We start from the raw sequence: 17,604 nt of genomic DNA on the forward strand, positions 1-17,604 counted from the left end.
CCCCCCCCCCCCCCCCCCCCTTATTCTAGTGACATTGTAATTTATATTGATGGTATTTCCATAGGAGAAGTCAATTAAGAATTACAATTTGTTTCATTATAACAGGAGCTAAACCGGGGCCATGCTTCTACACGCAAGCTGTTAACAGATTTTACACAATTAGATTGCCAAAAATTAATATATCCTGCACCAAAACCCTAAAAAAAAAAACAAAACACAAAACCAAACCCAGTTAAGTCATTTAGCTTCTATGGACCACAAACATAGTGATGTGGTTTGCATGACGTTTTGCTACCGACTCCAGGAAAGGGGGCAGGAGCCCAACTTTGCCAAGCCCCCCTATCCAGAGGGGTGGTGGGGTAGGGACCAAATACACCCACCTGGCTCAGCTGTTGTCATACCAAGAAAAAAAAAAAAAAAAATTGCTAAATGATTTTTATTGTAGTGAGGGAAAGAGGTACTTGATTATCGGCTATCACCTTATTTACTGACCCCTTTAATGTTTTAAAACATTAGTCCTGGCTTTGGTAAACCTTCTGAACTTGTAATTGTGAGCAAGGTACTGTATCTCCCTAAGCAGCCACATGGCTTTATTTTATTCTGCCAAGCTTCTGCCTGAGGTTTGGACAGATATTTAGCAGTGACTAGAAACCTGGCGCTTGTCACTGTCAACCACAGCCCAACAGAGGGGTTATACTGAGATTTCTAACAGCACTAGAGGAAAGAAATATAAAGCACTTTTGAACTAATCTTCCTCTGCTCTCATTCGCAGTGACCTACTTAGATCTCTTAAGTCTTTCATACATTTTTACCTTCACGATTCTTTAAACAAAGAAACAAAGTCACGTAACCCCTGCATAGATCATAATATCATAGATACTAGATAACTATCCTAACCGCTTCAAGATGTTCGTTATAATCTCATTTGCACCAAATATTACTTTCCCTATAGTTCAGAAAACAGTGTGCTTATCTCTTCGCTTGACTTTCTGCATCAGCAGACTTGAGATATTCCATGCCATAAAATTACTATTTGATGCAAACACAGAAGATAATAATTAACCAAGAGCAAATATTCAATGGATAGAAAGCACTTAGGAAAACAGGGGACAGGTTCCTGCCCTAGACAGTATGTCCTCTCTTCCAGTTCAGTGCACCAGCACAAGCTTGTAACATCACTCAGCTTCCAGGGTACCACCAAAGGCCAGTGAACACAGCATAATCATCAAGTGTATCGTAATTACAGAAACATCTGCTCCAGATGTTTTTGATGCATTGTGCATCACTATTTCTCACAATAGCCTGCAAAAAGTTTACATTTCTTATCTACAGCAGATTGGTTATAATTCTTAATTTCAACTAAAATTAATTCTCGTTAAAGATAGTAGATGACAGCCATAAAGACTGAGAGCCTTCATTTATTCCCAGCAAAATAATATTCTAATGGCATCAGCGGCGCGGGTTTTTCTCAATGCTGTACCAGCACACATACTCACAGTATCATGGAAGCCCCCAGTGTGGGAAATTTTAATGCACAGGCTTAAACCACCCAGAGGAAGCCCTGAAATGGGCACACCAGTACATAGCTTCACTGGGCGTAGCTGAAGCACTGGTGCGAGTCTGGTTGTGTGATAACTAACGTGGAAGACGCAGAAATGAACATAACGATTACCCAAGTTCTAAATAGTTTAAGAAACCAATAGTTTAAGAGAAAATTAGGTCCTTATAAGGCCTTTAGAATCATTTGGAAACACAGCAGCTGAAATAAAATACACCAAATCTATTCTCACACAAAAAAATACTGATCTTTTTCTTTTCCTTGTGCTTATAGGTGCCTTAGACACTGGAATAAGGCAGTGAAAAATAAACCAATTAAGCCATGATGAGCTTGAGAAGGTTTGCATGCATTAGTTTCTTTTTCCCTTTTAAAGCTGTCACATTTCTCCTGCTTCTTGTGTTTTTAAACCGTAAAGGATCCCTATGCTTCCCCGAGACAAAGGATGGGCTCTAAAACTCTGTCTTCTGAAGTGATGAGTTAAAGAACACTGCAGGAGTACTTGCCAAATCATACCACCATTATTAATTCAGGCGTGATGAAAGTGTTCATTTCAGCTATAATCATGTAATTCATCAAAATACTACTAGAGCATATCATTCTGAACTATTACACTGATATAGCACCTTATTGCACCTTCACCGAAAGCAGGAAATGTATTTTTTGATGCTTATCTACTGAAAAGCAATTCAGTTTGGGATTTTGGAAGCACTATCTTATGTTACAATAAAAAGGAAATTTCAAACATCCTTTCTTGTACTTGTATGATGATGTTGTTATGTATTTGGGTGATTATCTCCAACGATGAAGTTTAAAAATGGTAGAGCACTGAAACAGTGTATTTATCCAGTGCTGACGGAAGGGAAGATTGGGTTATGAATATATAGTATTATACAAAGTTTAAATGTAGATTTGGGTCTCTCTGCCCACTTTTAAAATGGCTTTAGAGGCCCAAATCTGTCTGCTGCAAGAACCTTTCAAAAAGGGTTCTTTGGAGTTCTTTCAATGACAAATAATACTTGTAAAAAAACTGAATCCCGTGATAAATCTCAGGATGTTAAAAGGAACAGCAGCATCCTGGGCTCCGGCAGAACTGAAGATCCCCATCTCACACCGTGATTGCCCTCTCGCTCTGCCTATCTGTCTCTTGCTCGGCACACACTTTTGTGAGAGAGTTGAAATTGCACAAAAAAAAAAAAAAAAAAAAAAGAAATTAAATAAAGCCCCGCTAAGTACAGGCCTGGTTGATTCTTTTCACGAATTAGCCGAGGCGCCTTTGGCACAGAGCTGGCTGGTGCTGCAGCTGTGCAGACTGCTGAGTGACGCACCTAGATAATTTCCAAAGAACAAAAAGTCGATAATTGTCCACATCAGGAAAGCTTCATTATTACAAATAGAAAAGCAAAAAGTTATCCATTCTCATTCTCAGGCAAAATCAAAGAAAACAAGATTAATGCATGCTAAAAGCATAAAGGGCTACATTTAGAAGAGCTGGCAATGAGCTCCAGTAGCCCCTTTTCTCTCTCCCCTTTTCCCTCCCCCTCAGCCCCGGAGCAGGCATCCTCCTACGTGAATAAAAAGCAGAATTTGGGGACTGGAGGTGGGTAACTGAGCATGAAACTGCTACACCTGCACCTGAGCTTGCCACGCGAGGACGTCCGACGGGTGCCTTTTCCCCTACACAAATCAGGTGCCAGCCTCTCAAAGTTTGGCTAAGAAGGGCAATCAGGATTGATGAAAGCATCTTTTCATCTAGAACAAAATATCCTTAGCAGAGGAAAGGAAATGTAAATTCAGGACTAAGAGGAAGGGCCGTAACCTGAAATCACATACTTCCACTACACTACAACGAGGTGAAGGACCAGGGCTTGGGTGACGGCTGAGAAGGAAGAAGAAATAATATCTGAATTGCCCCTGTCTATCCCACTAATACAATAAAGCTACAGTGCTCCATCCTCCTTCATCCCCACCACTCCATGTTGGCACAACAGATACATCAAAATAGACTCAATGCTTTTAGTTGAAAGTGAAAATAGAAAACACAGAGAAAAGAGGCTGTTACTGTGAAAACTGAGGGATTTAAGCACAAAATACACAGGGAGAATTCAGCAATATATTAGAAATTTACCTTTCAGAGGCAGCTGGCAAACTGAGAAATGGTTGGAAATACTGTTCTAGCGGAAATCATAACGTTTAAAGAGAAATTTAAAGAAGCCCAGAAGCAGACTGAATGAAATGTACGGGAATGGAAAATTTAAAATGTAATCTACAAAAGGGAGTGAGTTTAAAAGGCTCTAAAAAGGTGAGCAGTGTAAGAAGAGATGTTACAAAAAAATTATTGCCAAAAATAATATATATAAATATATAATATATAAATATTATCAGAAAAAAAATACTACAGCTGGACATTTGCTGGAAAATATATACTTGTTATAATTAAAACTCTTCTTTGAGGACTTCGAAGGTTAACAAATTTTTCTACATCATTACATGGTGCCCTAAAACTACAGTAGGCTTTTATTCTTGATACATCAAAACCCAAACCCCTTTCCTTTGGGGGAAAAAAAAAAAAAAAAAAAAAAAAAAGAATCAGTTGTAGGGGGAAGAGATTTGTACAAACTCTCCAAAGAAGATGATGCAATACAAATTATGCCACTAAGTCAGGACAAACTAATTAGCTTCTTCTGAAAATACATATGTACCTGCCACGAAGTCAAAATCACCAACAGAGGTGCTTGGCCAAGCAGGGAAATCACAGCGGTGCAGTCAGCAGGTGTAACAGCTCTGACGGTGCTCCCAGATTCTGGAAATCAGAACCATATTTACACATCTAACCCCTGTTCTCCTTCACTTTGGAGTGTTCTGTTTGGTTTTGTGGTGGGTTATTTTTTTTTTTGGTTTGTGTTTGTTCGGTTTTGTGTTTCTTTTTCAGTATTTAGAGTTGCTTTTACGGTAAATGGACAAGCAGTTTAACTTCAGTGCGAGCAGAGTATGAGTATATAGATCTCCTCCACACAACTCTGACAATAATTTGATTTATTAAGGACGTTTACAAAGAAGCCCAGTTTTACATGTGTATATATTAAAGCTGAAGAAACAATAAATTACTGTTGGAAGCAATGGTTTATGATGAATATTCAAGTAAGCTAATAACATTTACTATTCTATTCAGTAATTATTTGAGAGTAATTAGAAGCTAATAGCTACCAGTTTATAGCTATTAAGTCTCTTTAGCACTACAACTTGGCTTTTATAGGATCCTTTCGTTTATTTTCACTGTACTAGTCTCTGCAGCCCACCTTCTCGCAAACACAAACAACTTCTCCACTTCTTAAAGTGCCCCAAAACCAGGAAAATTAGTAAACCAACTGCTAAATAAAATCATTTCACCTTCGAGGAAGCTCCTCCTATTCTCCAGCTGCAAAAGTGATTAAATATAAGCATGTGAGTAATTATATTATCAGATTTACTGGGACAATCAGGAGTATAAGGTGCATCCACAGATACGTGGCTCCTCCAGCACAGAAAGCACTTTTATTCAGGAAATAAAAATTATGAGAAACAAGAGATGACGTATTTTACATATCACAAAAAGAGAGAAGACGACAGTTTCTTTTGTCCCATTTTCCAGTAAGAAATGGGTGAGATCCCACACCAGGTGGATGAAGCAATTTCACAGCATGTGGGTACAAAATTATTTTTTTTTCAGACGATTCCCTTTGAGCAAGTTTCCAAACGCTGCACTGGATCTCAGATTTTCCTTATCTTAACCAGCTGTCCATCTCGAGGTGTGTTACCTCTGCTGGTTTAACACATCCAAGGTAGTACAAATTCGCTTTGCAGCCCATGCTGGCCTGCAGCCTGCCACAGGCTGTTGGCATTTGGTCCTCAATTTGCCAGCGAAAGATCACTTTCTTAATAAATAAACATTACATGTCAAGCATTAAAGTTCCTATGGAGCAAGACACAAAGCCAGGCCTAAGTTTCAATACATCAAGTAGAGCAGGCTCATGAGCTAAAGTGTCATACCGTGTACATCTCCTACAAGCTGATGCAAGCCCTAAAAATGTGAATATTTGGTGCCAGCTACCTCGCAGATAGTTTTAGGTAGGAAAGTTTCGTTCCATCCAAGGACGCTAAAAAAAATTTCCTGACAAAAGCATACAGTAGCAAACAGCTGAAACATTTTCCAAACCCAAACTCTGATGTGCCAACATTCATTGCTACCACCTGTTTTACTGAACTAAACTTGCCGATGGGACACGGCAAGATCCTGCTGCGCTCTCTGAGCTTCTCAACCCCCCTGTCGCGAGGAAGAGCTGTAGGAAACAGAGCTGCATCTTCAACCGTCACAAAGAGCTCTGGAGGAAAGCACGAGTGGTCAGAAAGATTCAAATAAGGTGTGACCAGAGTGTTCCCAAAGCTTCACTTCACTGGGGTGGGGACAGCAGCCTGCAGATCTCTCCCTCCTCTTGCTAAAGCTTGAAGCCATCAGCAAGGGCAACAGGAATGAAATGGCATTTAACTACTCCTGAACTTTTATCACTGGACTATGTTTTGCTATAATATAATCTCACTTGGGTTGCTTTTTTTTTTTTTTTTAAATCATCATCTAAGCTCATAAGTAATATTTCTGAAAGAAGAGAATGTTAGATATAACAAAATAATGATGAAAATCTCATTTACTTAATAAAATTCCTTTGATTTTAAATCAGAACTGATCTCCATCCGTTTGAACTTTAACTACCTAATTTTGTCTCGTGTTTCAGATAACACACAGTAAATGTAATTTGTCATCATAAATGTATTATTATTTAATCATATGAAAGTTTTGGGTTATCTTGAGAAAAATATTTATAGTAGTTTTAATACACAGGATCCATCCTTGACAGAAGCGATGAAACAGATTTATCACCCTTGACAAATTATATTGCAAAATGTCCTCTCCTGACTGCTTACAACAGAAATATTAACACCACACACAACTGGAACACCACCTGTGATTCTCATTTCTTTCGGCTAATATCATGGCACCCTCAAATCCCTTTTCATGGAGACTATACAGTACTTCCAATGCGAGTTACTTATAAGAGTAATTCTATGAATGACTGAAACCTGTAGCCCTTTAAATCAAACTAAGTAGTGTTTTATTAAAGTGCCCAGCAAATCAATCTAAATCCAAGGATAATAAAGCCCTAATCAGGTGGTAGAAAAAATAATAGGTTGTCATGCATGAGGAAAAATAGGCAATCATGGAATGTTTTCTTTAATTAGGTTGTGTAAAGTGGAAGGACTGAGTAGGAACTGGCAAGACATTCATCATGAGCAAGGTGGGAAATTATTTAGATTACTGAAGAAGGAAAATTGAGTGTGAAATACTAAGATTTGACCGGACAGAAAATTAAAACTGTTTTGCTATTCGTGTCACTTACTTTTGGCAACTTATTGGCAGGTATGGTTTTTCAAAGTAGTGTGAATCCAGATATTTCTGTAGTTTGAAGTCCCCATACAACTCCCTCTAACTTTTAATGGCATTAGCATATGCAGATTCTGCCTGTGACTCCCAGAGGGACAGAGGAGAAAATCATGTCCACAGAGCTTTAGCTGGAAAAATCATGTGGATTCAATTGCTACTTTAAAATAAAACGTTTACAACTTCTTTCCCTGGTCATTAGTACATTGCCATGTATTGAACCAAATACATGTATTGTACAAATTACAAATACCACAAGGGAGATTATTTAGACAGTCAATGAATTTTCCAAAAATAAGGAAACCATCTTACTACGTTAGATAATGATGACAATATTAATTATTATCAGGATTATTATTAAATTATTTCTGAGTCATCCAATGCTAAATTCAGATCTGTTATGTATAAAAACAGTCACAGTACTAAGACAAGCTTATAAATATTGTAAAAAATTAATATAAAATATCCTAGAGCCTTTTAGTGACATTCTAATTAAGGAAAATTTTAAATGCTCTTCAATTTGGTCAGCATCTTTAATGCCTATCCTAAAGTCTTAGGCAGCACAGCATACACAGAGGACTCCGGGGTTCTTCCCAGCTGTGATAACACTTCAGTATCAGCCTGAGAGATGGTCTGTCTTCTCTCTCATTTCATTGAGATGCTAAAATGGTACATCATTGATTATCTTGGAATTCCATAATTATAAGTTTTATCAAAACAGGCTTTTTCATTATTGGCTAATGAGGAAGAGAGATCTTGACTCAGTAGTCTCTTTTCTCACCATTACGCTTGATGGTGCCTCCCATACTATAGAAATACACCCAGAGAAAGTGACTAAATATCTTTAATCCTAATCTTAACACTGAAAGGTGCGTCCTCGTAACAATCAATATAATAGCAGAGATCATTTTAAACTTAAACTGTCCTTAAAACCATCATCTTCTAGGCAAAGTTTCAGTTTCATGAAAATTGCATCAATATCTAGGAGCTTAAAAAAAGTTTTTCTCAACTGAAATCTCACTATTTTGTTGTAAAAACTGCGGCTGAGGGATATTCGGGGATGAATTATGCTCTACAGGTTTTCTTAGAGGGATGGACGCGGGAAGACCCGAGGTCTTCAATAAGAGGCGACCAAGATGTTTGCCCACTTTTAACTCCAGAAAAACACACGGTAGCAGGCAGCCAGGCAGGAAATCAGGGACTGTCACATAGTCATCAAGCCCTGACCGTTCCTATAGAGATGCTGATGGAATTTTTTTTGAACCGGAGTTCTCAATGTTTCTGCAGAAACCTTCTAACCGGGTCTACTCCGGTAGATTGTCTGTAGAGGAGAGGCTATGACAGATTTGTACACAAAGTTTCTTTGGAGAAAGTCTTCGGAAAAGTCCCTAAATTTGAGTTTAAAAACTGGTGTCATCCCATTTCAAATTAATGTTCTCTGGTTTTTAATAGGAGCACTACTCACACATTTGAAAAAAATGTTTCTGTTTTCCCTTCTATGTTGTTTTAAGAGTAAATAAAAATGCTTCATTGAAGAATTTTCACATCAAAAAAGTTTCACAATAATTTTCTCCTCATTAAGTGGCCTGACCCTCAGAAATGGCATTCAAGTTTTTTTTTTCTGAGACCGCTTGGCTGAGCAAGGACGTGAGGGGTCGCCTGATTTAGTGGCTCAGAGCACCAGGCAGAAGAGTTGGACCTCCAGTCCACCACTCCCAAAGAAAAAAAAAAAAAAACTACAAATCACTTGTCACCAACTTTGATCTACCTTGTTTCAGGTGGTTTCCTCTCTGTCTATTATTTCTGCTAACAGACCCGTGAAAATTAAATACAGACCCCATCAATGCTTGAGTGACCTAGTGCTCCATCATACCAGCAGTGTAATAGTAATAAATCATTTCAACTTTAATCTATTGTTATTGATGAATGTACAATTATTTGTCATCTAATATGCTGAAAATGATGACCAAAGAAATAGATCAACTTTTTTTTCTTCTTCCAAGTACGGCATTGATGGATTGTATCCCTAAGCTGTTATTACACTTATAATGTACTCTTCTGCTATGACAGCACAGCTAGTTTTTTAATCATTCCATAGTAATCAACTTAAGACAACACAGCAAGACTCATAACTCATGTTCTTTTCATTTTTGGCAGTGATGGGAAATGAAAATGTTTTTATTCTTTTGAAATAATTCTTACCTGACTAGGCTGAAGATTGCTTTAAAATTGTAAATAAATGGTTGTTTATTGAGCTGGAACTGAAAAGTGACACATTAAAATGCCCGTTTCTGAAGAAAAAAAATAATTTAAGACTGAGCGGAGCCAGAGTTGGTTAAAAAAATACTTTGTTTTCTTTTAACTGGTTCAGCGCTAACTAAAGTCTGTACTTGTTGGTTAAATTAAACAAGCGAGGCTCCTATCGCCATATTTAAGAACAGAGTAAGTCTGTAAAGACAAACTGACTTAGCAAAGTAATCTCAGGGTACATTTTCAAAAACTCTTTTTGAAAATCTGTGGGCTTAGAAGCCACTTTCCAGTTTCAGTAGCAACTCAGAAGACATGTTCTAGAAATTGTGATCAAGTTAAGTTTGGATCAGCTTGAGTTTGGAAAATTAACTGGAACTTGTAAAAATTACTTGGAAGAGGAAAATGTCAGTCATTTCTCAAGGCATTGTAAGGATCAGAAGACCAGATGCTGCTTTCTAGGAGTTACCATGCTTGTGAAATGTGTGTGCGCTCTATAAGACAACAAAATACTTCAAGAAGCTGTTTCTTGATCCTATGTCTGAGAAAATGTGGCATTGCAGCACCACCAAATAACCACATTAATAAAAACACCTTTTTAAAAAAACTCCTGACTCTGATCTGATGGGTTTTATACAGAAGAAAAAAAAAAAAAAAAAAAAAAAAAAAAAAAAAAAAGCAGCACCCTTTGCCCCATTAAATGGGATTTGGCTTTTAGTGCACATCCCCTATATTTTATTTTAAAATGCCTCTGCTAAAAAGACCATAGATAACTGTCTTACAGCATATCCAGGACTAACGAGAGGTCTTTGAAGTATTTTATTGCCCAGCAGCCTCAGACAGCCTTTGCACCGCCTGACAGCCTGCGCAGAGAGGCTTTCATCTCTGTCATCTCACCTTTATCTTAATGCATTTCTATCTATTTTTATGCTCATTTTTCAACTGGTTTTGCAGTGTCATACCCTTCACTGGGCAAAACCTGACCTCCTGCCTTGCTTCTGCTCCGGCTCTGAGTCTTGTCTCACCCCACTGGGGTGCTGGGCTGAGTCCCCTGTCCCTCCCCCAGGTCGTGGTGACACCCTCCGCCCTCCCCACGCAGCAACGTGTCTGCTGGGTTTATTTTGCCTCTGAGAATACTTAATTGCAACCTTTTCATCTTTTTTCTCTCTCGTTTGTAAATAAAACTCGGTCACTTGCTCTCCTGTCTTTTGTCTATCTGTCTTCACATCACTCTGGTGGCTTTAGTTTCTGGGAAGTTATTTTCATTTTTGAAGCGTTGCAGACCAAAGTCCAATATTAGGCTGGAAAAAAACCCAAACACCTTTCAAAGTGCAATTACCATAACTGAATTGGAGGTTTCACCAGACTTTCTTAATGATTTAATGCAGATAACACGTCTAGATTTTCTGTCAAGCTCCTAAGCCATTCCTGCCCAATCTAAGTCTTGCTGAGGAATCCACATGTTTACAACGCAGGATAATGTAATTCTCCAAAGCAAGAATTTGACAATGAAACTTGACATTACTTTTGGTTTGAAATCCCTTTACTTTTATTGCTTGTTTCCTGTGGCCATTTAGGAACAAATGAAAACAATATCAGAATTTTCCTGACAACTATTACGACCAACTATTTCCTCATTCACCAAGCTGGATTTTTTTTTTTCATTGCCATTAACACAGCTTCAGTAAATTAAACAACGGATAGGACTAAAAGTTGAAAGTGTTGAAAGAGGACACTCCATTTATGAAGAAACAGCATAATACACCTTCAAGAAGCTGATTTTTCAAAGATTCCTAAGAAAACAGAACTCAATTTACTTTTCTACATCTAGGTGTCTAGAGATAAGTATAACTTTTTGCTGATCTTATAACAATGGACCATTTATGGCCTCCTCTGTATCAAGGTGTCTGTCAGCCTACAAGTGTACAAGTAAAGGATCCATTTTTAAATGATCTGGGTTCATGGACCCTCCCCTCAAATGATTCAATTGATCTTGAACACCTAAGAAAAATACTTTCACACAAAACGGACCCTTGCTTCTGTCAGACATAAGCAACATTGGCCAAAACAAGCAAAGAAAGTAATGGTGAGCTTCACTCATTGCTTTGAGCTGGGTGGGAAACCATCTCTCAGACTCCGGCAGCCCATCACTATCAGGGTAGTTTTCCTCAAATCCAGAAAAATCCTCTTCCAAGACAGGTAGCCCTGGCGCACTGTAGGCCATATGTGCAAGAAAGATTTTTTTGGGGAATAAGGAAAAAAAAAAAAAAAAAAAAAAAAAAAAAAATTTGTTTGAGTTGACAGTAAAATTTCACATGAGGAATTTTCAGGGAAATTCAAGTCATTGTCATCCTCCCTCTGAGAGAGAGAGATGAGATGTAGCTACAACAGCTCCTCTATCCCTGAGTAACTTGTAAAGGAAAACTCTGCCAGGAACAATCCTCCAAAGAAACTGGGATCTTGGTGCTGCTCTCAACATGAGGACTCCTTTATAGCCTTTTAAAAATCTTAATCTTTCTAACCACCCAAATCGGATACCAGAGCTGCTCAGCACTCAACCTCTCCCAAGACAAAAAAAAAAAAAAAAAAGTTAAAATGCTGCTGTAAGCAATGAGAAATGTAGATTACCAACTTTAACAAGCCTCCACAAATCACCAACGTCTTAGGTTGCAAAGGTCGGCTCCAGCATGATTATTGATAAGTTCCACTTGGTGATGGCTGTGCTCTTGTGAGGTTGAAATGGGCCCTATATGTCATACAGATTGGGTTTGGACTGCTGCCGATGGAGCAGCGGAGAAGCAAAGCAATCACTGTACAGACGTACAAATACTGGGTATCTTGTTACACGGGAAAGTCAGGAGTCGAGTGTTCGTCTACCATCCTAAAAGAGCCATAAGTCCCATAAAATTCTCCGAAAAAAAATCTCCTTTGAGTGTCTATGGTTTAAAAAGCTGTTAAAATCCAAGTTTTGTTCCGATCGTGGGTGTATATAGTATATGATAAAGCTACAATATGCAAAGTAATGTTTAAAAATGTGAAAGGTGACTTCAAACAAACACGGAAATGTTCCCCTTAATGCACCACCTCCATCAGAAAACTCCTGCACACGGATCCGAAAGTGCCCATTAATCACTCCTGAAGACGGCCGAGCTACGGAGGAAGCACTGGGCTGGCAGGGATTTATTTTAATTTTTTTTCTGGTTTTACAAAAGGTCAAGACCTTTTAAAATTATTTTATGGGAAAAGTATAGCAACGCTTCACATCGAGAAATACAAGCAGTAAGTCAGAGCCCTTTAGTGACTTCAGTATTGCACTGAGGCGGGCGGGTACAGCTCTCCCCATAACGTACTAGGATACAATACGAGATAAACTCATACAGGTTTAACATCTGCCCAAACCTCCTTTGTATAGTCTAATTTCAAGACAGTCCCATGATTTAAAACACATCCTTCTAGAATGAAGGACATTTTCCTTTCCTTAAGGATCTTTGTCCCCTGCTTGCTTTTCTTGATTTCTCATCCCCAACTTGTTGCAAACGCCCATAGCAATTATCGTTGCATCGCCTCTACTGATTATAGCAAAACATTTATTTAGCCATATACAGCACTGAAGCAGCAGAGAGGCAGACTCAGTAACTCTTTACCAACAAGAATAACTAATTCTGGAAGATAAACTATTACATCTTCACCCAAAGCACACAATATTCAACTCCAGAAATCTGCTTTTTGTTACTAAATGTTGGGACACCATTAAACCTGCTTTTTTTTTTTTTTTTTTTTTTTCCCATGAGAAATAACTCACAAATAATTAACATGGAGTGCTACACTTAATAACAAAAAGACCCAGCAAAAAATACTTAAAGTCCTGCCTATTTTGCCACCAGACTAAGCTGTATTTGCTTTTCCACAGAATTTGTTTAGGGAATTATGGATGTTGCTAAGTTGCTCGGTGCTCCTTGCCTCTAGCCATCATTATCAGTTATCTTTAGGGGTAATCATTTTTCTTAAAACCGTGACCCATTTGATATCTTAAAAACAGCGACATTAATTTTCATTTGTCACATGGTAGGGTATAAATTGACTAAATGTTAATAGCATTCTTCTTGAGTAATCAGTTCTACATGATTAACCTAAAAATTGCCAAAATATTGTTTACTATTCATTTGTATCCGAAGAAAAAGAGAGCCACAATCCATGGGTTAGAGCAGCATTAATTTAGCTTCTGATGTGTATTAAAACTTGCCACAATGATTCATAATCATTTTATTCAATATTTATCCTGACAAAACTATTTAATTTGGAGAGCTCCTCGCAGTATAATAACGCAGCCCAAAAGCATTACTCCTTTCCCATGCTTGCAATGGGGTTTTAGATATACAATAGAGAGGTGACTATGTTCATTCTGTTAGGGGTTTGGTTTGATTTTTTTTTTTAAATACATTCAACTTTTTTCTCTCCTTTTTTTTTCTTGATACAAGAGAATATAGCCGATGGTCTTTACCACCATCTAGTGGATCTAATTACTTATAGCAATCCACAATAATATCAAATAATAGAGACAAAACATATTTAATCTGTCATATATATAGAATTTATCTGTCTTATGGAAAATATGGCATCAGTTATCACATTGTATTTATTTCCATGTATTGCAGTCTGTAACACAACACCACCACTTCATTAAAAACGGAGAAAACAGACTCCAAGGGAGACAGTGCTTAACATTAAAAAAAAAAAAAAGTGAGATAGCATGCAGGGCATAAATGAGCTCGCAATTATTTTTATAACATTTATTTTTGGGGTCAGAATACGTTTCCAGATCTTAAAATATGAAGAGCAACTAACCAGTGATTCAAAAAAAAAAAAAAAAAAAAAAAAAAAAAAAAACAGAAGTTTCCAGTTATATTATCAGCTATTTAAGTAGCAGGACAGCTATTACTCTACACATGCTTTTATCAGTCCCTGGTATGTGTCCCTGGAGTGTCATCACCGGGTCCCAGAATGCTGCCACCTGGTCCAGGTAGGACAGGCAGAGTTTCACAACCCTGAGTGGGGAATATTCAGTATTCACAAAGATCTTCACACAAGGAATTTGCGGGAAAAAAAGCATTCAAATCACACACTGTCAAAGCAGAGAGAATTTAAAACAAGGATTGGTGATATTGCCCCTTTAAAAATTACAGCAAAAATATCTACAGCTAAAACACATCTTCAAGATTTTTCTTTTTTTGATAGAGGGGAAAAAAACCCACCGATGAATGACAAATTTTCTCCCCATCATATCAAAGCAGATTCCAACCCCACAAAAAGACTTTTCAAATGGACACTGCTGTTCACTACTTGGAGAAGTGTTTTTTCCATGCTGGGTTTAACGATGAGGATCTGGCTCACGACTGTGCTAAAGGATCCTGATATGATTTATTGAGGCAGGACTTTTACATCATATCCCCATACCTGCATACTGGAGAAAATACATCCATCACTCACAAGGATCGGGGTGTAAGGAGTTCACAATCGTGGGGGCGATGTGCACTGTACGACAGTGAAAGGACAGATAACTGAAGTAGAAAAAGCTTGACTGACTTCATCCTATTTTAAAAATAAATTATAATGGTTTGGCAGGTCTAGAAGGCCAGTTTTCTTTCTCCACATGTAGCAGAATGGACTTAAATTGACTCCTGTGGCTCCCACGACACCACAAAAAATGAAGCAATATTTTACACCTGCAGAACCAAATGGCCCTGGCACTTCTCAGGGCTCCTCCCCCAGAAGGGATGTGCAGCATCACCTGCACTCCCCTCTCACAACTTGCTTTTTGCAATACCTGACAGGTCAAAACTACATCAAAACTTGCAAAAAAAAAAAAAAAAAAAAAAAAAAAAAAAACCAAACACTCCTCCTAATCTAAAATTTCCTTCCAGCTTTCTTCTAAGTGGGTTTTATTGGGGAGGTTTGTTTTCCTTTAAGAGCCTTAGGTAAGGCTGAGACTAGTGCCACTTCCCTAAAAATGCTTGGTCGGACATTTTTGCTTCTACTTAGCAAAATTCATTGGCGCTCAAAGCAAAATTTATTCTCTCAGTGTCAGAGATGCATCTGTACTTTCACCACTGCCATGTTTCTTGACACACTGCCAGCCACTCCTACTGTTTCCCTGAAACCTTACTCAGATATTTGCCTTCTTAGGAGCACAAGATTTTATAAATAAAAGCTTCCAAAACAACATTGAGTGGTGTTGCCTTCTAGTACTGATGTGGTGGTTTTTTTCTCTCTCAAGTACATAAACGTATCATCCAATTAACAAATCCATTATTTTTAATTCTGCATCACCATATTCATTCCCCAGCCCTGGCCAGGTTACAGGCTCAGCAAGCCTTTGCTCACCCACCCGGAAAGAAATAGTATATTAATTGCTGTGCATCTGATGTGGTCAATGATCTACATCCACAACGGCTCTATCTTGCTGGGTACATCTCTGCACAGCCACCACTATATCAATTTTTAGCATTGCTCCATGCAGTAACGTTTGATTGTCTCCTCCCTCATTGCAAACACACATTTTTAAGCAGCGAGCAGAAGTGTCACTGTGTCCTGCAGCCACCTGTAGCTTTCCCCACCTTCCCCCAGTCCAGGAAACCCCGATCACCCAGTTTATGAAGCACTCAGATGCGCTGACTAAATATTATCCTCTCAAACTTTTATTTAAATTAAGGCTTTATAATATTTGAAGGCAACATCACATCCCTTTTTCTGGCACTGGACCTACTACCAGGGAGGGTACAGCAGCATGTTCACACCCCTGTCACCAGGCTCACCCAGGGTTGGTCCTGTCCTGCAGATAAAATAGTATTTGTTTAACCAAAATACCTCTGTAAGGAGCTAACTGCACTCAACAAACCCTAGCCTTCCCTAACACATGACCCTGAACTACTTCCCATAGCTTCACAACTATTTGGAGTTTTATTTTAAACTCTGGCCTTTTAAAAAAAAAAAAAAAAAAAAGGAGAAAAAAAATTTAAAAGGCAGGAAAAAAGCCCCAGGCAGCTTCTCTCATTGACACCCAGTAGAAGGACTGTGTCCTTCCTGGAGGGACCTCTGATTTTGCACCTGATTAAATAGTAACTCAGGGTTAGAGTGCTCTTGGTGACTCAGTGATCTGGTTGACTGGCTGACAATTTCCACAGGGTAGAGTGCAATTTACTTGTGTGCCCCAATTAGCACTGCTAATTGGGGCACAAAATCTGTGTAATTTTTTTTTTTTTTTTTTTTTCCATTCTGAGAATGGCAAGTGGGCACTGAAACAGGAGGGGGGCTGATCTGTCCTGCTCTTCAAATGCCTAAGAAAAATGAAAAAAGGACTATTGAAAGGTATCTAGATGAAGGCAGAAGTTTTGGTGTGTTTTAACCGTTTCACATGCTTGGGTTCAAGATTTGGCATTTCACCACACAGCAGGCAGAGCCGGGCAGCTGCTCGAGAGGGAATTTCTCAGGACCTGGCATGGTCCTGAGGGAACTGGCAGATGAAGTGGCTCAGCCACTACCCATCACATTTGAGAAGTTGTGGTAGTCCCGTGAAGTTCCTGCTGATTGGAAAAGGGGAAATATAATTCTGTTTTTAAAAAGGAAAAAGATAACCTGGGGAAGTATGGGACAATCAGTCTCACCTCTGTGCCCAGCAAGATCACAGAGCAGATCCTCCTGAAAACTGTGCGAGGGCACATGGAAGATAAGGTGATTGGTGACAGCCGACAGGGCTTCACTAAGGGCAAACCGTGCCTGACAAATTTAGTGGCCTTCTACAACAGAGTTACAGCACTGGAAAAGGGAAGAGCAATGGATGGACATCACCCACCTGAACCTGTGCAAAGCATCTTACACTGTCCTCTGTGAGAACAGGCTGGGAGAGTTGGGGGGTTCAGCTGGAGAAGAGAAGGCTCTGGGGAGACCTTAGAGCGGCCCCCAGGGCTGAAAGGGGCTGCAGGAACGGGGGGAGGGACTCGTCGTCAGGGGTGTGGGGATAAGACAAGGGGTAAGGGCTTTAAACTGAAAAAGGGCAGATTTAGATGAGATCTAAGGCAGAAATTCTCCCCTGTGAGGGAGGTGAGGCCCTGGCACAGGCTGCCCAGAGAAGCTGTGGCTGCCCCCTCCCTGGAAGGGCTCAAGGCCAGGTTGGACGGGGCTTTGGGCAACCTGGGCTAGTGGAGGGTGGCCCTGTCCGGGGCAGGGCGTGGGATTGGATGGGCTTTAAGATGCCTTCCAACCCAAACCAGTCTGCGAGTCTAAGATTACATGAGTTTATAAGCCCCACGTGATGCTCAGCTCTCCTGGATCT

Source organism: Athene cunicularia (genome assembly GCF_003259725.1).
Source record: "Athene cunicularia isolate RWA chromosome 7 unlocalized genomic scaffold, athCun1 chr7_part1, whole genome shotgun sequence".
NCBI classification, from domain to species: Eukaryota; Metazoa; Chordata; class Aves; order Strigiformes; family Strigidae; genus Athene; species Athene cunicularia.